General features: G+C 43.1%; 1 protein-coding gene across 5 annotated transcripts in view; it reads left to right on the top strand.

The window, feature by feature from the left end:
• The window catches only part of LOC128687876 (uncharacterized), a 323,177-nt gene that overhangs the window by 4,511 nt on the left and 301,660 nt on the right, over positions 1–17,006 (top strand). For 4 of the 5 annotated variants that reach the window (XM_070083496.1, XM_070083495.1, XM_070083498.1 and 1 more), the window contains exon 1: positions 10,521–10,682. The exons of the other annotated variant lie outside the window; for it this stretch is intronic. The gene's annotated coding sequence lies outside the window, so the exon portion shown is untranslated. Of the gene's footprint in view, positions 1–10,520; positions 10,683–17,006 lie in introns of those variants that run through there. 5 annotated transcript variants of the gene reach the window in all.

The raw sequence follows: 17,006 nt of genomic DNA, 5'->3' as shown, positions 1-17,006 counted from the left end.
GCTGGCTTACTGGTCCACTCCTTTAAAAATTATGGCTATAATTATAACCCTTACTACTAACCTCACAGGATGCAAACTCCGCAATCGTGTTTACGTGCCAACACATTTTCGGGTCGTGAATTACTAGGACACACTGAGAGGGGAAGGTATACTTATCTAAGCTGACTGCATGTGTGTGTGAGCTGGCTGGCTGTTGACGGCAAATGTGGGGAAGCAAAAACAAACTTATAGTCGCTACAATAAAAAGTTGATAAGCAGTATGCATTTTTATCACTGAGGTATTTTTATTGCTGAGTCCTTACGTCTGCTCAGAAGACGTAAGGTCTGCTGAGCAGAAATTATATTGACAGACTGGTCAGTATAATAATGGTTACAAGACCGACAGGTAGACGAATAAGACTCTTAAGCATCGAATACATAGGTGATTATTGTAGTGGAGACAGTGGAAGAAATGGGAAGGTAATTTTGAGGTGATCAATCCCTCAGTCTTGATAGGTGGTGGCCAGTTTCTGAGGTAGGTTGTTAGACAGCAACTACCCAGGGAGGTGATGTGTACTTCCTTCATCTTGGTGGGTACTTCCTTCACTGTTTTCCGAAGTGTATTTCCTTCATTGCCGCTTTACTGTGTCGGTGAAATCCGTGTTCCCTTGGAAGAGTTGTGCTCAACTGAGCCCAGTGACGTAATATCAGACCCTGTCATGCGCTCACCAAGACTACACTATAAGAAGTTTGAAGACCCTTGTATTAAGGTATCATGAAAGTTTAAGGACGCTTGCATTAAAGTGTCATGAGTGGTGATGCTTGCAGTAACGTGTCATGAGTGGTGGTTGATGAGAAACCATTTCGTCCAAAAAATTAATTGGGCCTCAATCAGAGACCCTCTTTGTCACATCCGCTGAAGGTCTCTGACTGAGGCCGAAATCTACAGAGCTCTTAACTGTTCATTTTCTTCCGTTGCAAGGGTTAAGCTGTGTCGTTCTTATTTGCAACAAGATGAAGTCTGGCGCAAATCGGTCCGTGTCGGCCCCTTTCCCCCAACACACCCTAGCTGTAGCCACTGTATTAAACCTCCTACACCTCCCTGTCAGATCCTGTCATGTAATCCTAAGTAATTAGATGGTTGCTAATCGGGAGCAACCTCACAGTCGAGGGACCCGCACGGCTTGCCATGTATTTTCGACCCTCTTTACAGGTCTGTGGCCTTAACACTATTGGGTTCCATCGCAACCATGGTAGCTGCCCCAGATCATCTTATCTTCCCGTGGAATGTAATGATCCACAGCCATTCCAGACACCTGAGCCCACGACGATACATCTCATCTCGTCAAATATTATAAAAGCAATCACAGCAGTAGCTACCAAGTCTCCTCCACATGTTCCCAAAACAGCCTGTCCACACAGCTAGGAAACTTGCAGACTTCCCGAAGAAAGGAATCCAAGGTTCCAGTATCCTCGATGCTCGACCCACCATCAAGGTATGGTACAACCGGCTACTGTTTGGCAATATTTGGCGTGTCGGTAAGAGGTGGCGAGTCACTAGCCTCGTTCATCATCAAATTATTAAGAGATTTCCAAAGAGATGACAACATAATTCGACTTATCATCAACACAGTGAGGAGAGGCAGACTCAGCAGTTGCTCCACCATTAGTTAGAAAACCAGAGCATAGTTGAGCAAACAAATTGAAGAAGGCAACGAAGTTGGGACAATTATGATAGTTACACTGGTGAAGATAAAATCGCTCCCAGGGATGCGAAAACTGCCCAAGCACTTGGATTATTGGAAATAAATGGTATAAAATACCGACACAATGGAAATATAAACACACATGCAGTGTAATGTAATCCTTTATTGACAACGCTTCGCCCACACAGTGGGCTTTATCAAGTCACAAACAGATCTACCTGGGTAGAAGGTACGTGAGCATTTATAGGATGAAGTCAGGTTGAGAATGCTGTATGTGACGGTCTACCGAGTAGAGTTGTAGATTCTAATGCCTTGGGTAGCTGGAAAGATCTTCTGCAGTGTTCCTCCATTCTTATGTTCTTATGTGGGATAGCGATGAAGAAGTTTCTTGGCGAGAGGTTCAGCTATGTTATAGAAGCCGTTGTTCTGGTTGAAGTTGAATATAGAGATAAGTCATGATTCCAGGATTCGTCAGTATTGAGAATCCTGGAATCCTTAGTCCATCCAATCGTGATATCAACTAAATTAGCCAGCAAGCAAGTGATGCAATGAGATCCGTGACACCAGAAGCCTCAGCCGTTGCACCCTCTCATGACATATTTCTGGGAGTCAGAACGGAATGTACGAATCTACCAGTACGAAGTGAACGTCTTTCATAGACGTACGGTGTCACGGCACAAGGAAAGTCAGCACGGACATACAAGCGGGAAGTACATAAACTCCTTGTGCAGCTTAGCAGCAGCACGTTAAGAGGTAGCCAGCACATATTAATGACAACCTGGATGTGTGGATTACGAAACGATATCGTGTGTTACGCCAGCGTAAGTCTCACGCAAGCAGCTCTACGTGTTTCGTGGCGCATGGTATGCAAAACTCTGAGGTCTCATGCGACTCAAGCAATGTGAACTAAATCCACATATACCAAAATATTGTAGAGAAAGTAATTCTGTTGAATTGCATTAAATATTTGTCTTACAGTAGAAATGTATTGAAAATATACATTATGTCTTAAACTGAAAAGTAGAAATCTTTAGCATAGACATGTGTCTAGACATGTTACACATAGACATGCGTCTAGACATGTTACACATAGACATGTGTCTAGACATGTTACACATAGACATGTGTCTAGACATGTTACACATAGACATGTGTCTAGACATGTTACACATAGACATGTGTCTAGACATGTTACACATAGACATGCGTCTAGACATGTTACACATAGACATGTGTCTAGACATGTTACACATAGACATGTGTCTAGACATGTTACACATAGACATGTGTCTAGACATGTTACACATAGACATGTGTCTAGACATGTTACACATAGACATGTGTCTAGACATGTTACACATAGACATGTGTCTAGACATGTTACACATAGACATGTGTCTAGACATGTTACACATAGACATGTGTCTAGACATGTTACACATAGACATGTGTCTAGACATGTTACACATAGACATGTGTCTAGACATGTTACACATAGACATGTGTCTAGACATGTTACACATAGACATGTGTCTAGACATGTTACACATAGACATGTGTCTAGACATGTTACACATAGACATGTGTCTAGACATGTTACACATAGACATGTGTCTAGACATGTTACACATAGACATGTGTCTAGACATGTTACACATAGACATGTGTCTAGACATGTTACACATAGACATGTGTCTAGACATGTTACACATAGACATGTGTCTAGACATGTTACACATAGACATGTGTCTAGACATGTTACACATAGACATGTGTCTAGACATGTTACACATAGACATGTGTCTAGACATGTTACACATAGACATGTGTCTAGACATGTTACACATAGACATGTGTCTAGACATGTTGCACATAGACATGTGTCTAGACATGTTGCACATAGACATGTGTCTAGACATGTTGCACATAGACATGTGTCTAGACATGTTACACATAGACATGTGTCTAGACATGTTACACATAGACATGTGTCTAGACATGTTACACATAGACATGTGTCTAGACATGTTACACATAGACATGTGTCTAGACATGTTACACATAGACATGTGTCTAGACATGTTACACATAGACATGTGTCTAGACATGTTGCACATAGACATGTGTCTAGACATGTTGCACATAGACATGTGTCTAGACATGTTGCACATAGACATGTGTCTAGACATGTTGCACATAGACATGTGTCTAGACATGTTACACATAGACATGTGTCTAGACATGTTACACATAGACATGTGTCTAGACATGTTACACATAGACATGTGTCTAGACATGTTACACATAGACATGTGTCTAGACATGTTACACATAGACATGTGTCTAGACATGTTACACATAGACATGTGTCTAGACATGTTACACATAGACATGTGTCTAGACATGTTACACATAGACATGTGTCTAGACATGTTACACATAGACATGTGTCTAGACATGTTACACATAGACATGTGTCTAGACATGTTACACATAGACATGTGTCTAGACATGTTACACATAGACATGTGTCTAGACATGTTGCACATAGACATGTGTCTAGACATGTTGCACATAGACATGTGTCTAGACATGTTGCACATAGACATGTGTCTAGACATGTTGCACATAGACATGTGTCTAGACATGTTGCACATAGACATGTGTCTAGACATGTTGCACATAGACATGTGTCTAGACATGTTACACATAGACATGTGTCTAGACATGTTACACATAGACATGTGTCTAGACATGTTACACATAGACATGTGTCTAGACATGTTACACATAGACATGTGTCTAGACATGTTGCACATAGACATGTGTCTAGACATGTTACACATAGACATGTGTCTAGACATGTTGCACATAGACATGTGTCTAGACATGTTGCACATAGACATGTGTCTAGACATGTTACACATAGACATGTGTCTAGACATGTTACACATAGACATGTGTCTAGACATGTTACACATAGACATGTGTCTAGACATGTTACACATAGACATGTGTCTAGACATGTTACACATAGACATGTGTCTAGACATGTTACACATGTATCACGGAGCTGATACATATGTATTGCCAAGTGGCTATGACGGCTTGAATCCCACGTGCAAGGCTCTTGATCCACGGAATTTAAGCTACCTTACCTTCTCCAGTCGCTGTATGACCCCTACGGATATAGCGCTTCTCCCTGAATAAAATACATTAATAATCAGTCCAACATGATTTGTGAACACAGTTCTATACTCTGTAAAATATAAATGTTATTTCCCTCTGTATGAAAGATAGCCCTTGTGCTTTAGCGCTTCTTTTTTATAATAATCTGTATGAAAGATACGTTGATAAGATATAGGATTTTGTAGCGAAGGTTCAGTGTGTAACGAGGCTGTCGCAGGGACACACACACTCTCTCTCTCCTCTCTCTCTCCTCTCTCTCTCTCCTCTCTCTCTCTCTCCTCTCTCTCTCTCTCTCTCTCTCTCTCTCTCTCTCTCTCTCTCTCTCTCTCTCTCTCTCTCTCTCTCTCTCTTGCAAATTATCGTGTTAAAATTAAATTATCCCTCGGTCATATTGAAGTCTGAAACTGATGCAGTAAGATTAGACTTAACGATGCGCGTCTTAATGTAATTATCATTTCACAATTCGTCTGAATCTTATATTTTGGTCAAAGTCACGAATATGTGCCTTTTTTTTTATACTTTTACGCTCATTCCTGCTTTTATTCACACTTCTTCCTGTGTCACCAACATATACATCTTCCAGACATTGCTTGCAAGGAACAACATATGCGTCTTTATCAACATAGTCTTACGTTTAAGTCTTGATTACTAATCTGCTGGTAATGTTATTGCAACTGCATGTTGCATTATTGCCCGCTCGTTGGCGCAAGTCTTTTGTTTATTTTCACTTGCAACAACAATAATAATAATAATAATAATAATAATGTATCTTTATTTCTACAAGTACTTGTACAAGGTATACAGTCCTAGCTGACATCAGTGACGTACTACTATATACAAAGCCGCTTGTTATGCAGAGCATTTAGGGCAGATTTGGTCAGTTTTGCCCCAGGATGCGACCCACACCAGTCGACTAACACCCAGGTACCCATTTTATTAATGGGGAACATAGACCACAAGTGTAAAGAAACACGCCCAATGTTTCTTTCTGGATGGGAATCGAACCCTCGCCCTGTGAAGCGAGAGCTTCAGCTACCAGGCCTGTAGGTGCTGTTCTCGAGAGCATCCCTCCCACCTCTCCCATTCCTTACATCCCCTCATCATTCATGAAGGGATGAGAATCTTGAAAAAGCTATAAGGGTACCTTGTGTTGTTATTCTCTGTAGGTGTAATGTATACATTATATAGACGGTACGTATTTTGGGTTCAAGTGGAGGCTTCCAATCAGCGATATGTTGGCTAATGGCAGCTATTTATTGTATTATGTTCCACAGTATCTCGTTTGGGTGTTAATGAGTTGCACAGAGAGTGCTCGCATCCAGTCGTCTCATAAACAGAAACGTTGAGATAACAGTTAACTACTGGAAAGAACTTCCTATCAAACTTCCAAACACACCCATTTTAAGGTTCCTTTTCTTCACGGCGTTTTACCATAAGCCATTCCCATATTCAGTCTAGTCATCCCTAAAATCACGTACCACTATCCCCAAACCTTGTCCATGGATATTGAATATATTCTTTGGACACAGTGACATCTTCCTCCAAAGTCATCGTAAGTCAATGACTTCTCATCTTTGCCTCAGCCACCGAACAATAATCGCAAATGCACCATTGCACGGGAAATCTCAGACGCGTGTGTAATTGCGTTTTATGCCACGAGATCACATACCATCTTCAGGAAGTAATTTAAGTTTTGAAGTTAGTTGTGCAACATTGACCTCTAGATTACTGTTGCAACTGTTGTTACGGCCTCTCGCATTCCCTTCTGGAAGATCAGTTCAGCATTCTCTTTTTCCCCTCGCTGCTTTAGTTGCTGTCGCGTTTCCAGTGTAGAAATTCCAAATGTGCTTTCCAGCGGCATGCATAGTTGCACAGTACGGAAGGTCTGGCCGACTAGTATAGTAGAAAGAGACATTTGGTATAGACAACAATCACGACATTGCACCCACAGTATCTTGTGTTAGAGTGGCAGGTCTGATGGCTTTTGTTGCGTCCTGTTCCTTGGTTATACTCTTCACCTCTGCTTTTGTTGCCGTGATATTATCTATTTACTGTTTTCCTTATGCCCCCCCCCTTCTTTCTCTTTCATTTACTCTCGGTTTTTCCCTACTTTCGTGTCTCCTTAGAGAAGGTTTCCTTAAGTCTGATATTGATCCCAGTACATGCCTTTGTCGTCGTTCGTGTGAGTTTTCAACACTCTGTGTGTGTGTGGCTGTGTGTGTATGTGGCTGTGTACTCACCTAGTTGAGGTTGCAGGGGTCGAGTCCTAGCTCCTGGTCCCATGGGGCTGTGTGTGGGTGTGAGGAGAAAAATGAGGAAGATGTTTAGCTTCAGCCTTAAATGAACCGATTGTGGTTCATCGAGGTGACTGACACCGTCAGTCTGATTGTGGTTCACTGAAATGACTGATACCCCCACACAATTGTGGTTCGCTACACGACATAACAGCGGGTCCAATAGGGAAGCTCTCAACATTGCTGTCACTTGAAGGAGAGATGCTGTCAGGGCGGGTTACAGCTTCATTGAATTGCCTAAAAAGCGACCAGCTCAATACGTTGGTTACAGTAGACTTAGCTATAGCAGACATGGCTCCAGCAGACATGGCTCCAGCAGACATGGCTCCAGCAGACATCCTTAAAACGGGTATGGGCGTCACTACAAATATACTGGAATCAGAAAGGACAGTTATGGCTAAAATTGCAGTGACTTGCATCTCGAAATTCGAGACGAGACGGTGTTCTCGCATCTTCTCATCTCGCGAGATTGTGATGAGGGAAAAAGACAAGATAACGTCGCACTTCCGGCGATGCTGACGTTGCTATGGCTGCTTTCGCCAGAAGTGTGATAGCTGATGTGAACCCTAGTTACGTAATAGCTGATGTGAACCCTAGTTACTTAATAGCTGATGTGAACCCTAGTTACGTAATAGCTGATGTGAACCCTAGTTACTTAATAGCTGATGTGAACCCTAATTACGTAATAGCTGATGTGAACCCTAGTTACTTAATAGCTGATGTGAACCCTAGTTAGGAGATAACTGATGTGAACCCTAGTTTGGTGACATGTGAACTCAAGTTAGGAGATAACTGGTGTGAACCCTAGTTACATAATACCTAATGTGAACCCTAGTTAGGAGATAATTGATGTGAACCCTAGCTAGGTGACAGCTGATGTGAACCCTAGTTAGGTGACAGATGTGAACCCTAGTAGGAGATAACTGATGTGAACCTAGCTAGGTGACAGCTGATGTGAACCCTAGTTAGGTGACAGCTGATGTGAACCCTATTTAGTTGAAAGCTGATGTGAACCTAGTTAGGTGACAGCTAATGTGAACCCTAATTAGGTACAGAGCCAACACAGGCTATGCCAATCCCACTCAAGTCCAGGACTCCTCGGTGGGAATACAGAGATGGTGAAAAGTAGTGGAGTTGTAGCTATAAGGTGATCAGTCCCACAGACGGAATAGGTTTTATCATTATCTATCATGCACTTGTGTGTAATTTTTCTGAGGAGACATGTCGTTAACCTTTTTCAGTTCAGTTCAATGAAGGAAATATTTATCTCATACCTCACCCGACTCAGCTCCTGACGCCTCATACCTCACCCGACTCAGCTCCTGACGCCTCATACCTCACCCGACGCCTCATACCTCACCCGACGCCTCATACCTCACCCGACGCCTCATACCTCACCCGACGCCTCATACCTCACCCGACGCCTCATACCTCACCCGACGCCTCATACCTCACCCGACGCCTCATACCTCACCCGACGCCTCATACCTCACCCGACGCCTCATACCTCACCCGACGCCTCATACCTCACGATCAGACCAGGATGTGATCTTCGTGTGCTTGATAATTATTATTATTATTATTATTTTATTAAAATTATTAATATATTAAAATTATTAACATTTTATTAAAATTATTAATTATTTTATTTAATTCCCACCAAGGCAGGGTGGCCCGAAAAAGAAAAACTTTCACCATCATTCACTCCATCACTGTCTTGCCAGAAGGGTGCTTTACACTACAGTTTTTAAACTGCAACATTAACACCCCTCCTTCAGAGTGCAGGCACTGTACTTCCCATCTCCAGGACTCAAGTCCGGCCTGCCGGTTTCCCTGAACCCCTTCATAAATGTTACTTTGCTCACACTCCAACAGCACGTCAAGTATTAAAAACCATTTGTCTCCATTCGCTCCTATCAAACACGCTCACGCATGCCTGCTGGAAGTCCAAGCCCCTCGCACACAAAACCTCCTTTACCCCCTCCCTCCAACCTTTCCTAGGCCGACCCCTACCCCGCCTTCCTTCCACTACAGACTGATACACTCTTGAAGTCATTCTGTTTCGCTCCATTCTCTCTACATGTCCGAACCACCTCAACAACCCTTCCTCAGCCCTCTGGACAACAGTTTTGGTAATCCCGCACCTCCTCCTAACTTCCAAACTACGAATTCTCTGCATTATATTCACACCACACATTGCCCTCAGACATGACATCTCCACTGCCTCCAGCCTTCTCCTCACTGCAACATTCATCACCCATGCTTCACACCCATATAAGAGCGTTGGTAAAACTATACTCTCATACATTTCCCTCTTTGCCTCCAAGGACAAAGTTCTTTGTCTCCACAGACTCCTAAGTGCACCACTCACCCTTTTCCCCTCATCAATTCTATGATTCACCTCATCTTTCATAGACCCATCCGCTGACACGTCCACTCCCAAATATCTGAATACATTCACCTCCTCCATACTCTCTCCCTCCAATCTGATATCCAATCTTTCATCACCTAATCTTTTTGTTATCCTCATAACCTTACTCTTTTTCTGTCTCATAAACACGCTAGATAACAGGGATATCTTGCTACTCTTACTTACACTTTGGTCACACTTCACAGACACGCACATGCATATATATATATATATATATATATATCTATATATATATATATATATATATATATATATATATATATATATATATATATATATATATATATATATATTTCTAAATAGCTCTTGTTCTTCCTTATTTCTTCTATTGTCCATGGGGAAGTGGAAAAGAATCTTTCCTCCGTAAGCCATGTGTGTCGTATGAGGCGACTAAAATGCCGGGAGCAATGGGCTAGTAACCCCTTCTCCTGTAGACATTTACTAAAAAAGAGAAAATTATTAATAATTTATTAAAATTTACCAAAATTATTTGATTAAAATTATTAATTTTATTAAAATTTTATATTTATATTAAAAAATAAAAAATTATTTCATTACAAAGTGGATTATCTCGTGGTTTTCCCGAGGTATCACACTGGATAAATGCTTCAAAAAAGGGGGGGGGTTAAATACCATTAACTTAGCGAGTTATATCAGTCTAGTTTGATAATCTATGGGAACATCAACGCCACGTACGATACGAATCCAAGCGGACATTTCGTAGACTTGTTCCTTTGATTTACACTCCAAGTTTTCCTAGTAACTGCTGTTTTTAACGAATAATATTCCTCACACAACCATTGTGTTGTGCCTCTCGGTGCATAAGTTGAAAAAAAATTTTATTCCCTCCGCTGTACGAGAGTTTGGGTGCGGAGATCTCTGGTAGTTCAAAGAAGAAATTACTTTCAGTGTCCTCTGGACTGTGGTTGGGGAGGGTAGTATGTGTGTGTGTCTCTCCGTGGAGGCTCGGCGACAGCTGCTGTGTCGATGACTGGGAACCAAGCTACTCTGATATAGTGCGATTTTTAACGTCCCAGGGAACATTAGTGTACGTACGACCGGATGTATAGCACCTGAATACAGGTAAGTCACCGGCCAATGACACAGGTATTCGTAGAATATATAAATTTTTTTTATTACAGTATTGTGCTTATGGAAGGAATTTGTTTACATGAGAGAAGTCAGTGTTGTCCTGGTTATTTTTATTTAATAGAGATTTTTTTTCCTCTTTAATTCCACGTTTCTTGTTCAGTATTCTTGCTTCATTATTCTTCCCTCTATCCTTGTTTTTATATCCCTACCTCTGTATCCCAGCCTCTATATCCCAGCCTCTATATCCCAGCCTCTATATCCCAGCCTCTATATCCCAGCCTCTGTATCCTAGCCTCTATATCCCAGCCTCTGTATCCCAGCCTCTATATCCCAGCCTCTATATCCCAGCCTCTATATCCCAGCCTCTATATCCCTGCCTCTATATCCCAGCCTCTATATCCCAGCCTCTATATCCCAGCCTCTATATCCCAGCCTCTATATCCCAGCCTCTATATCCCTGCCTCTATATCCCAGCCTCTATATCCCTACCTCTGTATCCCAGCCTCTATATCCCAGCCTCTATATCCCAGCCTCTATATCCCAGCCTCTATATCCCTGCCTCTATATCCCAGCCTCTATATCCCAGCCTCTATATCCCAGCCTCTATATCCCAGCCTCTATATCCCAGCCTCTATATCCCAGCCTCTATATCCCAGCCTCTATATCCCAGCCTCTATATCCCAGCCTCTATATCCCAGCCTCTATATCCCAGCCTCTATATCCCAGCCTCTATATCCCAGCCTCTATATCCCAGCCTCTATATCCCAGCCTCTATATCCCAGCCTGTATATCCCAGCCGGCGTCTTGATACAAGGAATTTGACATGATAAAAGTAAAAAAATATTTTTAATTGATAATTTTAATAATTACTAATTTAATAATTATTATTTTCCTATTTTTATTATTTTTTGTAATTTTTTAAGTATTTTTTTTACTCAATTCCAGTTTGTTGTCCTTGAAAGAGGTAACCCTTTTGGAAGGCAGACAGGGAGGGATGGCAGTGAGGGAGGGAGGGAAGGCAGTGAGGGAGGGAGGGAAGGCAGTGAGGGAGGGAGGGAAGGCAGTGAGGGAGGGAGGGAAGGCAGTGAGGGAGGGAGGGAAGGCAGTGAGGGAGGGAGGGAAGGCAGTGAGGGAGGAAAGGGAGAGGGAGAGAGGGATAGAATAGGAAGAGATAGCGGAGAGGGAGAGAGAACACGGATTTAGCGTACCAGTGTAAACGATACCTCGGAAGTTAAGTGAGGCTGACCGTGCGGGTGGACGCTTCAAGTGTAACAAACGGAAATGATAATGACAACAGATAACAGGAGAGCTGACATATAAAAGGAGAGCTGAGAGATAACAGGAGAGCTGACAGATAACAGGAGAGCTGACATAGGAAAGCTGGAAAATAACAGGAAATCTGAAAGTAACAGAAAAATGTTAATGTGTAGGTGATGTTGACTTTACGACGCTGACAGCTGGTTTTTCATGGTCGTGTGTGTGTAGTGTGTGTGTGTGTAGTGTGTGTGTGTGTAGTGTGTGTGTGTGTGTAGTGTGTGTGTGTGTAGTGTGTGTGTGTGTGTGTAGTGTGTGTGTGTGTGTGTAGTGTGTGTGTGTGTGTGTGTAGTGTGTGTGTGTGTGTAGTGTGTGTGTGTGTGTGTAGTGTGTGTGTGTGTGTGTAGTGTGTGTGTGTGTGTAGTGTGTGTGTGTGTGTGTGTGTGTGTGTGTGTTGTGTAATGTGTTGTGTAGTGTGTGTAGTGTAGTGTGTGTTGTGTTGTGTAGTGTGTGTGTGTGTGTGTGTGTAGTGAGTGTGTGTGTAGTGTGTTGTGCTGTGTAGCGTGGTGTGTTGTGTAGTGTGTGTATAGTGTGTGTAGTATGCGTGTGTATAGTGTGTGTGACCAGACACGCCGGACCCGACGCACACTGGAACGGAGACGCTGAAACAGAAACGGTGGAACACAGACGCTGGAACAGAAACGGTGGAACAGAGACTGGAAGAGACTCCTTGTAAACATAAGTTCACTCTGGAAGTGAATCAATGTACTCGACAACCCTTACACTCTGGCAGTAGTAGTTTACCCATTAACCAAGCCATTTAATTAACCTAGTTTACAATACCATCAACACATTACACAAAGACCCGCTAACCATGGTGCACACGCAGTGCATTAGGTGCACAGTGCTCACTCAGAGTAATGCCAACTTTGACAGGGCGAAGCCTCTCTCAGCGCCTGGGTATACACCAGGAAGATTACTCAGTAAGACAAGTATATAATTGTATTTTTGAATGTGCAGGTTAAGAGGTGTTATTCTACCTTGTTATGGCTGAGAAGTGTTATCTTGCTTGCTACATCTGCTCATTTCAACAGCTAGCCCCCATCTGCCAGGAGGGATACCACTCCGGTACCCGCTTCTTGCTGAGTGAAGAGGGGTAGCAGGTGTAAGGAGACTAATGCCCGGGTACCTATTTACTACTAGGTGAAGAGGAGCAGCACCACAGTGTGTTAGAGGCTAAAACAAGTCGCACACTGTGTGTTAGGGTCTGTAAACAAACCACATATAGTTTCTTAGTGGCTGGAACAAAACACGTGATAGTCTACTAGAGGCTAGACTAGCAAACATTGTGTGACCTTTGCTAGAGCGGTCAAGCCAGCCTCTCCACCTTCCACAGCCTGTGTGACCTTTGGCCGGACCATCCTTGGTGTTCTCTATTGGCTGAGAGCCCACTTGACGGAAGCATTTTCTCTCTCTCTCTCTCTCTCTCTCTCTCTCTCTCTCTCTCTCTCTCTCTCTCTCTCTCTCTCTCTCTCTCTCTCTCTCTCTCTCTCTCTCTCTCTCTCTCTCTCTCTCTCTCTCTCTCTCTCTCTCTCTTCTCATTTTTCTCTTTTTCTTTTTCATATTTTCTCTCTTTTCTATATCTTTCTTTTCTCTATCACACACACACACACACACACACACACACACACACACACACACACACACACACACACACACATACACACACACACACACACACACACAATATCTTCGGCCTAAATATTTATACGTAACTTCAAAAACTTATTATTAAATGACTTTTGAAATCATAACAGACATGACTGCTTTCCAAATGCGTCTTTGTGTGGGAATTGCCAATGATATCTCAAAATCTGCCAAACTTTCACATAATTTAGTTTGAGATTGATTATATATATATAATATATATACATATATAGATTATATATATATATATATATATATATATATATATATATATATATATATATATATATATATATATAATTAAGATCATAATTTTTGCGTTGATGCTGTTTTCAGTTTGATTTTTTTCAGTATTACTATTTATTTTTTAATAAAACTGGTACCAAGAGTAGAAATTCTCACAGAACAAAGGGAAATGTTAGAGGTATAAGCATGGAACCACTGGTTAGTTAGTTACTAGTTATCAAAAGCACTTGTTTTGTGTGTGTGTGTGTGTGTGTGTGTGTGTGTGTGTGTGTGTGTGTGTGTAGTAGTGGTAGTAGTTGATTGTTGCCAAAAAGGCACTTGTCGATAGACACTTGGCCTGTTTCTACACCTATAGGTATGGAAAATGACACGTGTACAGTTCCGAACATTTATTCAGTGGTTGCAGGAGTCGAGCCACAGCTCTTGGTCCCGCCTCTTCACTGGTCGTATGTATGTGTGTGGGTGTGTACATGTGTATGTACGTGGGCCGTGCATGGGGCTCGCAGGGCGAGGCAACCCAAACCGGTTTAGAGAGGGAGTTAGAAGAGAGAGAGAAAAAATGCAAAGAGTAACGGAGTAAGGTGTAACCTCCAGTGTGTGTTGAATTATCCTCCTTGTGTGACCTGAACCACCAGTGTAGAACTGAACTATCATATATATATATATATATATATATATATATATATATATATATATATATATATATATATATATATATATATATGTGTGTGTGTGTGTGTTTGTGTGTGTAAAAATCTCCAGCTCCTCCGAAGCTGGATGCGAGCCAAGAATGTAGCAGGCATTCCCCCTCTGGATGACCACACTGAGATGCTGGAACATGAAAGTGGCTGCCCTTGGGTTGCACGTTTTCCCCATGGTTGCAGGGTCTCCCATCCTGCTGCAAAAAATTGGTACTGATGGCCCAAGTCTTTGTAATTTATGAGTTTGTATTCTTTCTTGTCATCGATGTTATGATGAATGTTGGCGTCAGCCAGAGTCGACACTCAGGTGTAGTCGCAGGCTGAAAGTCTGCCGTTCTTCCAGGGATAAATTGTGATCCCGTCAGGGCGGTTATCGGGGCTATGAGGACTGCTAGGAATCAGGGCACCCAGCCAGGCACCCAGCCGGAGCGAGGCTCCTCTTGATGTCATCTGTGTCTCGCGTGCCGACCCTTGGTTTTGAAACAGTTCAGGCTATGTAGACCGTATCGGTCACCTTCCTCATCTACACGGAGTCTACGTGGAGGTTTTTCTGGGGGTCGACGCCCCCGTTCATGACCAGGCCTCACGGTGAATTAAGATCTGATCAATCAGGCTCTTATTGCTGGTCACACGCAATCCAACATACGAACCACAGCCTGGGTGGTCAGGCACTGACTTTAGGTATCTATCCATTTCCCTCTTGAAGTCTGTAATCTCCTTTATGTATGATGGGAGGCTGTTGAGCAGCCTTGGAGCCCTGACACTAATCATGGCACCTTTGCTTTTCATTAGCGGATGTTGTACTGTCTGCCGAGTCTTTTGCTTTCGTAGGGAGTGATTTCTGTGTGTAGATTTGGGACCAGTCCCTGTAGGGGTTTCCAGATGTAAATTATGATGTACCTTTCCCGCCTGCGCTCCAAGGAGTACAGGTCAAGAGACTTCAAACGTTCCCAGTAATTGAGGTGCTAGACTGGACTTAAACATGCATTGAAGGCCCTCTGTACATTCTCCAGATCCGCACTTTCGCCAGCCTTGAAGGTGGTTAGTGTGCAGCAGTATTCCAGCCTAGATACAATTGGCTATTTACTCACTTTTCTGAATTCTGTTCAGCTCAAGCCTTCAATTTTCTTGTGATTCCATTTATTTAGCCTTGTTTTATATTCATTCATTTACGATCCCAAAAGTCCCTTATTGTACGTAATGACACGATTGCAAACAAACCATACCACGGGCGGGATTTGAACCCGCGGTCATAGAGTCTCAAAACTCCAGCCCGTCGCGCTAACCACTAGACCAGCTAGCCACAATAAGATTCATCCAACTAGGTATATTTCTACACCATAGGAAGGTTAGCACAGGCACCTCTGTGACCACAAATGCAAGTTTTTACAGACGAATCTCCAGCTAGCGTGGCCGTGACGAACTCTAGTTCGAGCTAGAGCTAGAGTTCGTCACGGCCACGCTAGCTGGAGATTCGTCTGTAAAAACTTGCATTTGTGGTCACAGAGGTGCCTGTGCTAACCTTCCTATGGTGTAGAAATATACCTAGTTGGATGAATCTTATTGTGGCTAGCTGGTCTAGTGGTTAGCGCGACGGGCTGGAGTTTTGAGACTCTATGACCGCGGGTTCAATCCCGGCCGGGGGTATGGTTTGTAGCCACATTAAGATTCGTCCAACTAGGTATATTTCTACACCATAGGAAGGTTAGCTTACATTTGTGGTCACAGAGGTGCCTATGCTAACCTTCCTATGGTGTAGAAATATACCTAGTTGGACGAATCTTATTGTGGCTAGCTGGTCCAGTGGCTAAGGCGATGGTCTGGAGTTTTGAGACTTTCTGACCGCGGGTTCAAATCCCGCCCGTGGTATGGTTTGTTTTCTTATTGTAGTTTATTTCTTCCCCTGACCTCTCTGGAGTATTGTGGTTAACCTTGTGGATGGTTCATCCCCCCGGCAACCTTGTGGATGGTTCATCCCCCTGGCAACTTTGTGGATGGTTCATCCCCTGGCAACCTTGTGGATGGTTCATCCCCCTGCAACCTTGTGGATGGTTCACCCCCCCCGGCAACCTTGTGGATGGTTCACCCCCCCGGCAACCTTGTGGATAGTTCACCCCCCGGCAACCTTGTGGATGGTTCATCCCCCTGGCAACCTTGTGGATGGTTCATCCCCTGGCAACCTTGTGGATGGTTCATCCCCCCGGCAACCTTGTGGATGGTTCATCCCCCCGGCAACCTTGTGGATGGTTCATCCCCCCCGGCAACCTTGTGGATGGTTCATCCCCCCCCCCCCCGGAACCTTGTGATGTGATGTTGAATTTTGCATGGGATGGGGAGGCCACTGCAATGATCTCCCTTTCTCCCCCTCCACACCCAGTCCCTCCTTCAATAATGTCCCTCCCTACCA

This window comes from Cherax quadricarinatus, chromosome 10 (assembly GCF_038502225.1).
Source record: "Cherax quadricarinatus isolate ZL_2023a chromosome 10, ASM3850222v1, whole genome shotgun sequence".
Classification (NCBI taxonomy): domain Eukaryota; kingdom Metazoa; phylum Arthropoda; class Malacostraca; order Decapoda; family Parastacidae; genus Cherax; species Cherax quadricarinatus.
Note: the sequence above shows the minus strand (reverse complement) of the source record. Positions and strands in the feature narration are given on the sequence as shown.